Below are 13,960 nucleotides of genomic sequence, written 5' to 3' on the forward strand. Positions count from 1 at the left end.
ATGGTTACTTACAAGGTAGCTTCAGTGTATTAACTTTGAGTAGACACACCTCTGCAAATGTTTGATGGGTTGTACTTGTGCTTGATGATATTACCGGTCCTTTTGATATTACATATGTATAGCTTGGCATTTCCCTGGTCACAATTATTCCAAAATCTGGAAGAGAATAATGCAGAGACTAATAATAATCAGCTTATAATATTTCAGTGTATGTTACCAGCTTACTTAGTTTTTAACAGACTAACCTTTCGTACAGGTCATGGAAAACCTGGAAAGTCAAGGAATTTGAGGTTTGTCTTTTCCAGGCCTTGAAAGTCAGAAAACATGCCAAAAATACACAAAAATTGGCCAAATATTAAAATTTGACTTTTGATAGGACTAACTAAAGGATTAGGATTCAACTATATGTTTCAGTTGGCAAAACAGGATATCATTTTTTTTAATCCCCAAAAATGAGTTCTGTGTTTTTCTGGAATGGGTAGAACAATGACAATCATAACAATTCCCATGACCCATGCCCTGCACACTGACATCAGGCTTAGTTCCAGTAACTGTAACTCTGTATCTTTTAAAAGACATTATCTGATACCAGTAAAATGTCAGTATGTTAAAGGATAGGACCGAAGGCATGCTGGCAGGTCTAAAACTTAAAACATCAGGCCAGGGTGCACAGCGATATTTCCCTACCCAAAAAATAGCGCCATCTCTTGATATACGGCCGTGTGTCTTGACTTGGGACCCTGGAAAAGTGGGAGGTGTGACACTTTGACTGAAAATTTCAACTTTTCTCTTTAATTAAACTATGAAGACAGCATCATAATCCTTCAAGTTTACATTCATTTGAAAGCTAATTTATTCTGCTTTAACATGATACCAAAAGATAAGTAATACGACATTGCTAATTAATTTTACGGACCAATAAGTTAACGAAGTGCAAAGTGGGAGGATCCCGGACACGGATCTTCGGACACGGTACAGTGTAATCTCTATGGGAAAAATGAATTTTTATAGGTACCCACTATGATCCACTTGAAATTTTTAGTAATTTAATATTGTGTGGTTAATAGATGCATTTGAATGGACTTATTAATAGTTCTGCTGTAATATTTTATGAATTTTACTTTAATTATACAGATTAATGACACTTAACGAGCTGCTAATTAAGAGTAAAACGATGATGCGACAAAAGCTCTGACATTCAGAAATTGTGTTGGGAGTTTGTACCACTGTGATAGAAGTCAAATATCCACCCCTCATTAATGCTGTATTTTAGAAGCAAGTAATTAATAAAGAATTAAACAAATTGTTGGCCTGTAATGTTCTAAATTATTAGATTTTAAAATGACACTTAACGAGTTGTTAATTAGCAAAGGCTAAAATAATTTTGCCATCAAAAAACGAGTCTGATCATTAGAAATTGTATGAACTACTTTGAAAAACTACATTGTCCTACAGGTCAAACATTATACTCCCTCTCATTTATGCTGTTATTTGTTAAGCAATTAATAATATTAAAAATAAAATGCAACATTGTTTAATGTAAAGTTCTGATAATTTAATTATCATAATCTAAGTCCAGGAACAGAGTTGACACAGTGTCAAGAACTAAAAGTACAAAAAATGTAATGGCCCATAACAGTTCCAAACACTCGGAAGCTCCGCTCTGTAGCATTTGTTAACTGCGAAAGATAACTGAATGTCAGAGAGCTGTCATGTTATTGTATGGCATGTTTATAAACTGATTTTCATGCTTGTAAGGTTCGCAGAATCAGACACCAGCAAAGATCAAAAGTCTTCTACATCTAAAGCACCAACAAAAAAGTGTCATTGAAACTGAAGAAATGGCAAACATTATTGCCAAGGATCAGTAATTGCCATTGAACCATCAAGCGATTCATATGATTACCACTTGTTTAAAAGTTGCATCAGAAGGCATTATTACAGTCAATGAAGTAGCTTTTGTTCATTCTGACTATAATCATACATTAAAAATGTCGATTGCAGATCAAGCCAGGAAGCAGTAACTCCACGGCTATGGAATTTCACTCATAATTTATCAAGTGACTACAAGAGAAAGGTGTTTGAAAGTAGATGAAAGACCAGCCACTGTACCAAAGCAAAATATAGCACAATATTATGTTGGTATTGACCTTTCACAGAGCAAGAAAAAAGCAAATTATTGTGTTCTTCAAAATGCAGACCATGAAGACATTTTGTGTTCATTATCGTGACTGCGCTTTGATTCAGCTAGGATAAACAAGATGGATAAAAACTGAGGATTAAAGCATGTTAGACAGGCTCATAGTTATGCCTTGTATTTTTGATGTTTAGAGAGAGCATGCCCTTACCAAACATGAATGCCTATTTGGCATTCTGTAGGTATTCGCCAAGCCCTCGAGTGCCAAGGATAGCGGTACTAGGTGGTCACTAGCACTCAGCAGCTAATGAATGCCTATAGAGCTGGTTCACAGGCATTCCGAATGCCTCACAAGAATGCTACAGAATGCCTATTTACTCATTAAGCCCTCGTTAAAGCTCAATACTATTAACTTAGGCATTCCTAAGCATTCGTAACTTAGGCATTCCTTTAATTAGGCGGTTTGCTATAGGCACTCAGTGGCATTCGGATAAGTCATAGGCATTCGGTTAAAAAAATTCTTAAGTAATAGGCATTCCACTGAAAAATTTCTAAGTATTAGGCATTCGGTTAAAAAATTTTTAAGTAATAGGCATTCCATTCAATTAGGCATTCTGCTAATAGCCTTGACTAGCATTCCTTAGTGGTTGACCCAAGGGTCAAGCAGGTGCATGATGGGAATATATTTCTAACTGCCATTTTGAACTGGTGTGAATGCAGAGATGATGGTTTCTTAATCCTTTCATGTTTCCAGCCTTATTATAGGCCTTATTTTTCACTCTTTACATTTGGGATGTTACATGACAATGCATATTATGTGGACAACATCATACATGTATGGGATCCATGTAGTTATCTTTGTGTACAATAATTATGCCACAATATGGATGGTGTAAGTATAGGTAAGCTTAAATATGACTAGATGTAACTTTGAATACCGGTATAGGTTTTTATGCAGGCAGTTTCTTGAAATATGGAATGGTCTAGTGTTAGGAAAGAGGAGCTAGTTACCATATTGGGGCATTATTGTTAACATTAATAATAATAGTGTACAGTTATACCATGCACTAATCCACTAAAAAATGCACTCATATGGCGCAAGAAGAGCTCAAGCAAAGAGCAATGAAACCTCAAACAATGAAACCAAACAACAACGACAAATTACATAATTATGACGTAGCTATAATTATTTTGTGTATTTATAAAACACACTGATCCCAGTGGGCACACCTAACGTTGAAATCAGGTTGAAATTTCGACGTCGACTAGTTGAAATCGGGTTGAAATCAGGTTGTATTTACAAATGGACTTCAACCTGATTTCAACCTCCTTAAAGTTTGCATTGAAAGTTGGTTGAAACCAGGTTGAAATTTCAATGTGATTTCAACTAACCGTAAGGTTAAAAATCAGGTTGAAATCAGGTTAGGTTGAAACTTCGATGTTGTTTCAACGTTGATACAACATCAAAATCCTAACCTGTGCCCACTGGGATGTACTCAATTTATCAGTTATCAATTTGATCATGCAATTTATGCTCTTGCTGATGCACATGGCTATATTTGAGTTAAATTCAGAGGATGATTTAAGCACTTCCCAGCAAGTCTTGCGGTTAGCACAGCTGTGTGAGTGAACATGACACCACTGCCCGCCCACTGCATACACACGTGCATGGTTAAATTTGAATTTGGACAGATATATTTACAATAAACACCTTCTAAAGGTTGGTCGATTTCACATTTTATGTTATCTACAGAAGGTGTGAATTATCCTTCATGCATACATCACTTTAGATCTGAAATCGACCAAGTATTAATGACACACGGGCAATTCTAAAACAACATCTTTTGCACAGAGTTCAATGGGATTTGAAAAGTAAAGTGGCAGTTGAAACTCTAGTGATAACACTTTTACAGTGCATGATGGGGCTTCCTTAAATCATCCTCTGAGTTAAATTTGTGCATATTTTTAATCCTTACTCTCCTAGAATTCCTATAGCAACCCCTATAGGGGTTCAAGTGCTATCTCGGGAAAATATGGGAAATCATATGGAAAAATATTTATCATGAGCCTCATTTGATCAGGAAAATGGGAAAATTAGCGGAAATTGTCTTTTTTCACTTTTGACCTAAAAATATCATAGACTCGACAAAGACATACGCTGTACTGAACTAAAATGCCTCTGCATCTGTCACAATGGATAAAAAATGGTTCTGGGCTATTACCATGTGCGATTTTCTGCAGTGCATTATATTCCTATTTGTCACTCTCGTAGAATTGCTTAGCCAGCATATAGCTATATAATTATATAGTGGTTCGAGTGCCTCACCTGTAAGTGGTTGGAATACCTATAGGCGGTTGGAATGCCTATAGGTGGTTGGAATGCTTCTGAGGCGATTGGAAATTTCTTTGGCGGTTGGAGTGCTTCATAGGCGGTTGGAATGCCACTAAGTGGTTCGAGGGCCTAGATCATTTACATATTTCGCCTCTGAGGAGGGCTTATGAACCACTTACGAACCGCTTATAGCGGTTGAGGGCTAAATAAGTGGTTCGAGTGCTAACCGGTAGGCGGTTGGAATGCTTCTGAGGCAGTTGGTATGCTTCCTAGCGGTTGGAATGCTTCCTAGCGGTTGGAATGCTTCCTAGGCGGTTGGAATGCTTCCCAAGCGGTTCGAATGCTTCCTAGGTGGTTTAAATGCTAGGCGGTTTGAATGCCTACTTTGTGGTTCGAATGCCTCCTTAGTGGTTCGAGTGCTTAGCTCATTTACATATTTCGCCTCTGAGGAGGGCTTATGAACCACTTATGAACCGCTATAAGCGGTTGAGGGCTAGCAAACAGGCGGTTGAGTGCTAATAACCACCTATTAACTCAATGTTATAGTATTGGAGGCATTCACCATTTAGGCATTCATTAACGGTTCTTTACCATTCAATGGAATGCCTAGTGAGTGCTTAGGGAATGCTAGTTTTTTAGGTAAGGGTGTGTGTATAACCAGAAATCACTCTGGACATGATTTTCCTAGACACGTTATGCTGAAATAACAATGTGACGATTTTTACAGCAAATTTTATGAAGGTAATTTTCATCCTCATGTATCACAATTACCTTTATAGGGATACCTGTAAAACTATACATATTTAGAATGCTCTTACCTTGAATAATCTAATTCTGGCCTAGATTTAACTCTAGGATGTATCTCATTAGTGGACCAAATTTTTTGAGTCATACACTTTTTTATGGAAAAATCACCGATATTTGTACTTGTAACTTCTTAACCCTTACCCCTATCGAGAAAATAATGTCATTTCTGAATTCCTTGGAGCAAAAGCTTCAAAAATATGTATACTTTTAATAGGGTGAGATGTTTAGTTCTTGCGAATCAAATGTTTGAATCAAAAAGGCGTAAATTTCTTGAATTTTGTTGGTGTCACGCAAAAGGTTCCCAACTTAAGACACGCGGCCATACGGATATTTGACGGCGATATTTTGAGGCGTTTTTTCCTAAACATCCCGAGTAACTGAACTACGAAAAACTATATGTACAACAAATTTCAAAACAAAACCCGACACTCTCATATTCCCAAAAATACATACCGGTACTGTATTGTAGAAAATTCAAGCAATTTCCGATGGGCTGTTTTGATAAAAATTTTCATTAAAGGCCAATATCATGATGACATTTTGTATTACAATTTTACAATATCTTTCGAGTTTTGCTGAGAATTTTGGAAGTTTTCTAGGGTGTATGCAAGTACAATGCACACATAAATGGCCATGCGTTTTGAACTGAACACCCAACTGAACTGTCACACTTTTCACCATGATCGTTTTGTTTTTTGAGCATATCTTTGAAAGTAAAGAAGCTATAGTACCAAATGAAAGCTAATATATTAATGATGAACTATGGAAAGTTACATGAAGTTATCTTGAACAGAAGCAGAATGGCATTCAATCCAATGACCCAAGTCAGGGGTGGTGGCGGCCGGCTCATGTGGCAGCGGCTCACTATGTACAAACTCAATGGGAAATTTCATTTTTGGTGCCTCGCAGTGCAAAAATGTTGAAATTTTCTTTAAAAACTAGTGTATATCAATAAATTTGGTACCAAAAGAGAAGCTGACATTGTTATCTGAACATTTATTCTGTAAAATAGTTGAAACAATAAACTGCCTTGAGCTAATGATAGGGCATGTGCTTTGAACTCGACGTATAAATTGGGTGAGTGGCGTGACATTTTTTACTGTGGTCATCAGTTATTTTAATGTATCGGAATAAAAAAAGATTTGATAGTAAATTTGGTATCAAATGACAGCTAAAACACCAATTATTAATTATGGTAAGGTGTCAATAAGATATCTTGAACATCTATAGAATGGGACTCAATCCAATTGGCCAAGGCAGGGTGGTGGAGGTAGCGGGGCACTCTGCACAAAACTGTAAGTCAAGTTTTCATTTTGGGAGCCTCGTAGTCGGTGTGCAAATGTGTTGCTATTTTCCTTAAAAATGAGTGTTTATCAATAAATTTGGTATCAAAAGAAAGCTGACATTATTATCTACAGTATTATTTTGTAATAAGTTAAAATAGCTAGCTGCTTTAGGATATATGATAGGCCAATGTTCTCCAAGACAATAAGAAAAATTAGTTATATTTCGGTCACTTTTTGAAAGGTTGAATCATTTTACGAAAGTGATAACCCCCATACATTTATATATTGCAGGAAAGCCCTTACTCTGATCTATTAGAAAATGACATAAAATAAGATGTAGGGGTAACACAGAAATGTTAGTGACATTATACCCCGGTACCACAGTCAGTTGATGTTTTGTCTCATTCACATAAATGTCGCATTTTGTTGGATACCTTGTTCAATTTCCTTTCAGAAAATGTATACTTTTATCATGCTGGGGGGTATGTTTTGAAAAATATGGGCATTTGAAGGTGAAAGAGTGTTGCGAATTTCAAAAATCGGTGTGTGACGAAAAGTCGGCGAGGTTAAAACGCATGGCCATAACGTGTTTGTATTGATCTCAGAAAAAAAACAGGTTTTCTACCTATGGCGCTCTAGCTGAAATAATATAAGATAATTATAGTACAAGGCGGTTCTCGAACCACGAGTCTCGCCTGCTTTCGCGATCGCCTGCTTTTACGATTACTTTTGGTAGAAGTAAATGAACCTGCAACAACCCATGGCGATTTGCCTGTTCAATTTGAGCTTGATTGGACCAATATTGGAATTTGACCTTTGATCCCTAAATTTTGGTGGGTCTCGGCTGGGCACAATTACCTGGCTGATGGTGACTGTACCCACCAAGTCTCATGCCCATCCGACAATTTTTACTAATTTGACCTCAGATGACCCCTACTGACCCCAAAATGACCTTCCAAAAATTGGGCTCTAAATGTTGACTGTACATGTCATGCCCATACAAGTTTTTAGTCATTTGACTTCAGATGACCTCTGAGTGACCTCAGATGACCTTGCAATGACTGTCCAAAAACTTGGCTCTAAATGATGACTGTACCCACCAAGTTTCATGCCCCTGTGACAGTTTTTAGAAATTTGACCACAGATGACCCATGGGTGACCTCAGATATCCCTGAAATGACCTTCCAAAAATTTGACTTTAAATGTTGACTGTAACCACCAAGTGTCATGCCCATGGATGACCTTTGATGATCCCAAAATGACCTTCCAAAAAATTGGCTCTAAATGTTGACTGTACCCACCAAGTTTCATGCCCATACATCAGTTTTAGTAATTTGACCTCAGATGACCCCTGGGTGACCCTGAAATGCCCTTCCAAAAATTTGACTCTTAATGTTGACAGTGACCACTTAGTGTCATGCCCATACGACAGTGTTTAGTAATGTGACCTCAGATGACCCCTGAGTGACCTTGGATGACCCTGAAATGACTTTCCAAAAACATGACTCTAAATGTTGACTGTACCCACCAAGTTTCATGCCCATATAACAGTTTCAAGTAATTTGACCTCAGATGACCCCTGGATGACCTTGGATAACCCAAAATGACCTTCCAAAAATTTGGCTCTAAATGTTGACTGTACCCACCAAGTTTCATGCCCATACGACAGTTTTTAATAATTTGACCTCAGATGACCCCTGGGTGACCCCGAAATGCCCTTCCAAAAATTTGACTCTTAATGTTGACTGTAACCACTAAGTGTCATGCCTGTACGACAGTTTTTAGTAATTTGACCTCAGATGACCCCTGGGTGACCTTGGATGACCCCTAAATTACCTTCTGAAACTTTGACTCTAAATGTTGACTGTACCCACTAAGTTTCATGCCCATATGGCAGTTTTTAGTAATGTGACCTCAGATGACCCCTGTGTGACCTTGGATGGCCCCAAAATTACCTTCCGAAACTTTGACTCTAAATGTTGACTGTACCCACCAAGTTTCATGCCCATATGACAGTTTTTAGTAATTTGACCTCAGATGACCCTTGGGTGACCTCGGATGAACCTGAAATAACCTTCCGAAAATTTTACTCCAAATGTTGACTGTACCCACCAAGTTTCATGCCCATACGACAGTTTTAGTAATTTGACCTCAGATGACCCTGGGTGACCTCGGATGACCCCGAAATAATCTTCTGAACATTTGACTCTAAATGTTGACTGTACCCACCACGTTTCATGCCGATACGACAGTTTTTAGCCATAGATGACCCCTGGGTGACCTCGGATGACCCCGAAATAATCTTCCGAACATTTGACTCTAAATGTTGATTGTACCCACCAAGTTTCATGCCCATACGACAGTTTTTAGTAATTTGACCTTAGAGGACCCCTGGGTGACCTCGGATGACCCCGACCCCAAAAGAATCTTCCGAACATTTTACTCTAAATGTTGATTGTAACCACCAAGTTTCATGCCCATATGACAGTTTTTAGTAATTTGACCTCAGATGACCCCTGGGTGACCTCAGATGACCCCGAAATAATCTTCCGAACATTTGACTCGATGTAGCACCCCAACAGAGACATTTTTGACATAACCCGTTTTAGACATTTTTTTGAAAAAATGCTTCCTTCACCCTAAAAAGGTGGTTTTAAATATTCAGTTTCCTATCCTTTTGTACATGAGAGACATTCTTCAAAGTCTTTTTTTGGCCTAATAACTTGGCCTAAATGACCGAAATTGATATATATAATGCGCAATATAAAAACATTATTTCATTAAATTTTTGACCCCCCCCCCCCTCAACTTCGAGTGTGTCGGAGGGGGCCACATGGGGGGGGGGTGCTAGTGAACATTTGACTCGATGTAGCACCCCAACAGAGACATTTCTGACATAAAAACCCGTTTTAGACATTGTTTTGAAAAAATGCTTCCTTCACCCTAAAAAGGTGGTTTTAAATTTTCAGTTTCCTATACTTTTGAACATGAGAGACATTCTTCAAAGTCTTTTTTTGGCCTAATGACTTGGCCTACATGACCGAAATTGATATATGTAATGCGCAATATAAAAACAATATTTCATTAAATTTTTGACCCCCCCCCCCCAACTTTGAGTGTGTGGGAGGGGCCACATGGGGGGGGGGGTACTAATGTGCATCCTCTCGTCATACTACCCCCTACCACATTATGTTGACCGTACCCACCAAGTATCGTGCCCATACGACAGTTTTTAGTCATTTGACCTCAGATGACCCCTGGATGACCTTGGGTGACCTTGACGCACTAACCAATACAAACTTGTTCTGTCTGGGGTGAAGATGCACCCACCCACCAAGTTTGAAGAACGTGCGACCCCTAGTCTCCGAGAAAATAGGTTTTTGCATTTTATCCATAAATTATGCAAATTAGGTACTTAATTACCATATTTTGCGCTGAAAATCGAATCGGGTTGAGATCCTCTGATCATACTACCCCCTACCACGTTTCATCATCATAGGGCTTAGGGATCTTACGAATCCCCCAGATACAGCTCCAGATTTCCAACCATATTTGTAGAATCGTTCCGCATAAATTATGCAAATTAACAACTAAATGCGCATACTTTTCGCCGAAAAACTAATCAGGTGATCAGCAGATGTGTATCATAGCTGACACCAGGTTTCGTTACCATGCGCCTGACGGATCTTGAGATAGTCTGTCCACAAACTCCGCTATCAATTTGCGCTGATTTGCGCATAAATTATACAAATTAGCTATGTTAATTTGCATATTTTTCCCCGAAAACATACGGTTACGGAGCAAACTTGGATACCCTTCCTCCCACCAAGTAGCGTCGCCATAAGTCTTACGGTTCCCCAGATACAGCTCCGGACGGACACACATACATACACACCCCCATCCACACACACACACGCACGGACAGACAGAAATAGTGATTACTAAGTCCCATCCTGAACAAAGTTCAGGCGAGACAAAAATGTAAACCTGTATTTTAGTAGGGATGACCAATGAACCATCAACTTGATTAGAACACTCCCATAGACATGCAGGGAGCTCAACTGTGCACTGCTTGCACATACATTTCTAAATTGATCTCATTCTTTTATTTTTCAATATTTTTCTGTAAAATTTGGGGAAGTTACTGCCAATTATATTTTGTAACTATCTTGCAAATTACAGCAACATAACTTATTTTGTTTTTCTGTAAGTGCGAGTCAAAATTGGTCCATCGCCACAGTGCGCTTAATTGCCAGTGGCTGGGTTTAGCACTGCTCAAGAATGGCACAAAATATTCAAATCAGTAAGATCAGGTGAAAAACGTGGCCTACTGAGCTGTAATTTGGCAGAGTTGCCAGTAATACCTCTATCATACCCTCTGTAAAAAGGTTAGAAAATTGAACAAGTAGATCTCGAGTTACAAATTAAATCACCAGCTTCCCTTTGGAATTTTTATATTCCTTTCAAATCATGTTAAGAAGACACCTTTCTGCACATAAATGTGAAGTTTCGTGCTCATTCGATGTATTGTTCACCTGATCTTAACCCTAAACGTTTTCTTATATTTAGGCCTATAACATCTACAACTTGCTGCTGGCTATACCTTGTTTAGGACTTTCAAAAGAAGTACCTGAATGTGCAACCATAACTGTTTCAAAATAGCCCGCGATAGTCATGCAGGTAACTCCGAGGTCAAGCATTGAATTGGTTTGAACAAAGATACTCATAATGTATTGAGTGCTACTTTGGTTTGAATGAGGAATACTACAGGAATACACATGAGCATGATGAGGATAATCTCTATTGTTGTGAATGAGTCAATGACCTTCAAAACTTAAGATTTTGTTTACATACACCTACTAATTGGTCATATTAAACCCAATAACATTGAAATTCTTGGTTGTGAAAAAAAGTTCACCTACTTAGTGCAATTTTGATTTTGTGCCATATTGGCTATCTTGGATGATTTTTGGCAAATGTCCTCTAAATGCATGATTTCAATGCCTTGGTTTGAAAAAATAAGTTATGCCAGTGACTAGTTAAGTGCCATTTCATAAGAAACCCCTTTGATACTTTCACAATATGCTTGTTTCATGTTTGCATATATGTTAAAATAAAGAAATATATAAAGGTAAATATATGCTTATGCCAATTTTGCTCCCAACTGCTATTTTTGGACCTTGTCATTTTATTTCGCTCCAATGACCGGTCAGAATGGGAAACTTTGATAATTCATAATTCGAAAAGTTTTTGACCGATTTTGACCATTTAACCACCAAAATACTTCTGTTGATTAGTTCTACTCAGAAAACAATCTTTTGTAGCAATAGGGTCAACATGAAATTTTGATGGTTATCCCTAATTTTAGCTAGAGTATCTCGAGCTAAGGGCAACTGCCAGAAAATCACAAAACGTTAGGGACCGTTCACAAACACTTGTAAGAGGGGGGGCCTGATGCAAAAAGGGGGCCCTGAAAATTTTGGACCCTCCTAAGGGGGGGGGGCCTGAAAACATTTTCCTGGGAAAATTGAGTGTATGCTTTTTATGGGGTTGACCCATAATTTTCATGTTGGGGACCTGAAATATTTGAGGTCTGAAAAGGGGGGGGCGGAAAATGTTTGTGATGAATTTTTTTTGCATCAGGCCCCCCTAACAAGTGTTTGTGAACGGTCCCTTACTTAAAAGCTTGATACTAGAACAATCATGACAATTACCATGACCCCTCATGCCCTGCGCTGCGCAGTGCACACTAGCTGACATCGGGCTTAGTTCTAGTAACTGTCTGACTGTAACTCGGTATCTTTATTTAACATTTAATATGACATTATCTGATTTAGCCTAGGTATGACTTGTACATGTCATGTATGACATGTACTATTAAAGTTTAACCTGCTTTAAATTTTTCACCTATTTCACATTTCAGTAACTCGACCTACCTCCGATTTGACATTAATTTTATTCTTCAATTCTTGTCCACCCAAGTTGCAACAAATAGGCATAAATCGGTAAAATTACAAAATAATCACTTCATCCTTTCCAACTTCCAAGGTTTTTCTTTGTTTGGTAGCTGTGGTTATTTACAGCCCGTATGACACTAGTACCACCAAATATTACGGGCGCTCGCCACCAATTTACTTCAGCGTGTCATTTGAATAAACTAAAAGTTATATTTTTTTTAAAGAATAGGGACTTTAACAGCCTCTCCCCCACCCCACACTTTTTTCCTAAAAAGTTGACATTTTTTAGGCCACTGGAAACCTCTATGTCTACATAATGTCTAGCACCAATAATTCCTTGCAGATGAGTTCCCTTACCAAAATTTAAGCCATATTTAAGCAATATACCTAGCAATATAAGAAGGCTTCAAAGCCTTAATATCTGTATGCCTTATAAGCAATATTTAAGGCATATTTTTAAGGCATACCTTAGGCATACCTTAGGCATACCTTAGGCATATATTAAGGCTTCGTTTCTGATATTTAGGCATATATTGCTTACACAAAAAGCAATATATTGCTTACACAAATAAGCAATATATTGCTTATGATAACTGTATATTGCTTATATTTTACTGCATGCCTTATAAGCAATAATTAAGGCATACTTTTAAGGCATACCTTAGGCATACCTAAGGCATACTCAAGCAATATTTTTAGGCTTCGTGTAAGCAATATTTACTGTAAGCAATATTTGTCAAAAATATTGTTAAAGGTTACCGAAGGCAGTATGCACAATGAAACTGCATGTAATGCACGGACTGTACTGTATTGATTGGCTTGAAGGAATGTTCCTCAGCAGCAGAATGATCAATGTGTTCCAAAACATACTTAAATTTATAGTGTCCTACCTTATTTTTCTTGAATATAGCATCAAATTAAGACAATATACTTTCTACATCGATCTGCATCAATGACAAATGACAACTAGGCCCTAAAGATTGGAATATATGAAACAGTGGAACGCAGGCCCGTACGCAGGATTTTTTTGGGGGGCGGGTGCTGATTTTGAAAAAGTGGACTTTTTTCCAAAGGGGGGCGATTTTGTAAAAAGTGGACTCTTCCCCAAAAATTTGGACCTTTTTGACCAAAAAACCTCGCTACGCTCGCAAATTCTTAAATTTGGGGACTTTTTGTATTTTTTTGCAAATTTGGGGAGGTGCGATCACACCCCTGCACCCCCCTGCGTAATGTTTAGTTAAAGTTAAAATATATTTGGTATAAAAGCCACATGTAAAATACAAAAGTTACATATATTGTTATACAGGCCTCGAAATAAGCCAGAATTTTAAATCTTAAATGTTTGAGGGCCCTCACAAATTTTTGGGGCCCAAATTTGGGCCATTTTTTTTAACCTATGTGACCCCACAAAAAGTGAGTAACTGTAGGAGCCTAAGGAAAA

At 38.0% G+C, this 13,960-nt stretch overlaps 1 protein-coding gene across 3 annotated transcripts in view; it reads right to left on the bottom strand.

Moving 5' to 3' along the window:
• LOC140167976 (uncharacterized) overlaps positions 1 to 13,960 on the bottom strand; it is a 55,409-nt gene that overhangs the window by 9,276 nt on the left and 32,173 nt on the right. The window contains exons 1-2 of one of the 3 annotated variants that reach the window (XR_011861115.1): positions 12,499 to 12,619; positions 13 to 156 (exon numbers count right to left, since the gene is read on the bottom strand). The exons of 1 other annotated variant lie outside the window; for it this stretch is intronic. The gene's annotated coding sequence lies outside the window, so the exon portion shown is untranslated. Of the gene's footprint in view, positions 1 to 12; positions 157 to 12,498; positions 12,620 to 13,960 lie in introns of those variants that run through there. One more of the 3 variants, XR_011861114.1, reaches the window with a different exon arrangement.

This window comes from Amphiura filiformis, chromosome 13 (genome assembly GCF_039555335.1).
Source record: "Amphiura filiformis chromosome 13, Afil_fr2py, whole genome shotgun sequence".
Classification (NCBI taxonomy): domain Eukaryota; kingdom Metazoa; phylum Echinodermata; class Ophiuroidea; order Amphilepidida; family Amphiuridae; genus Amphiura; species Amphiura filiformis.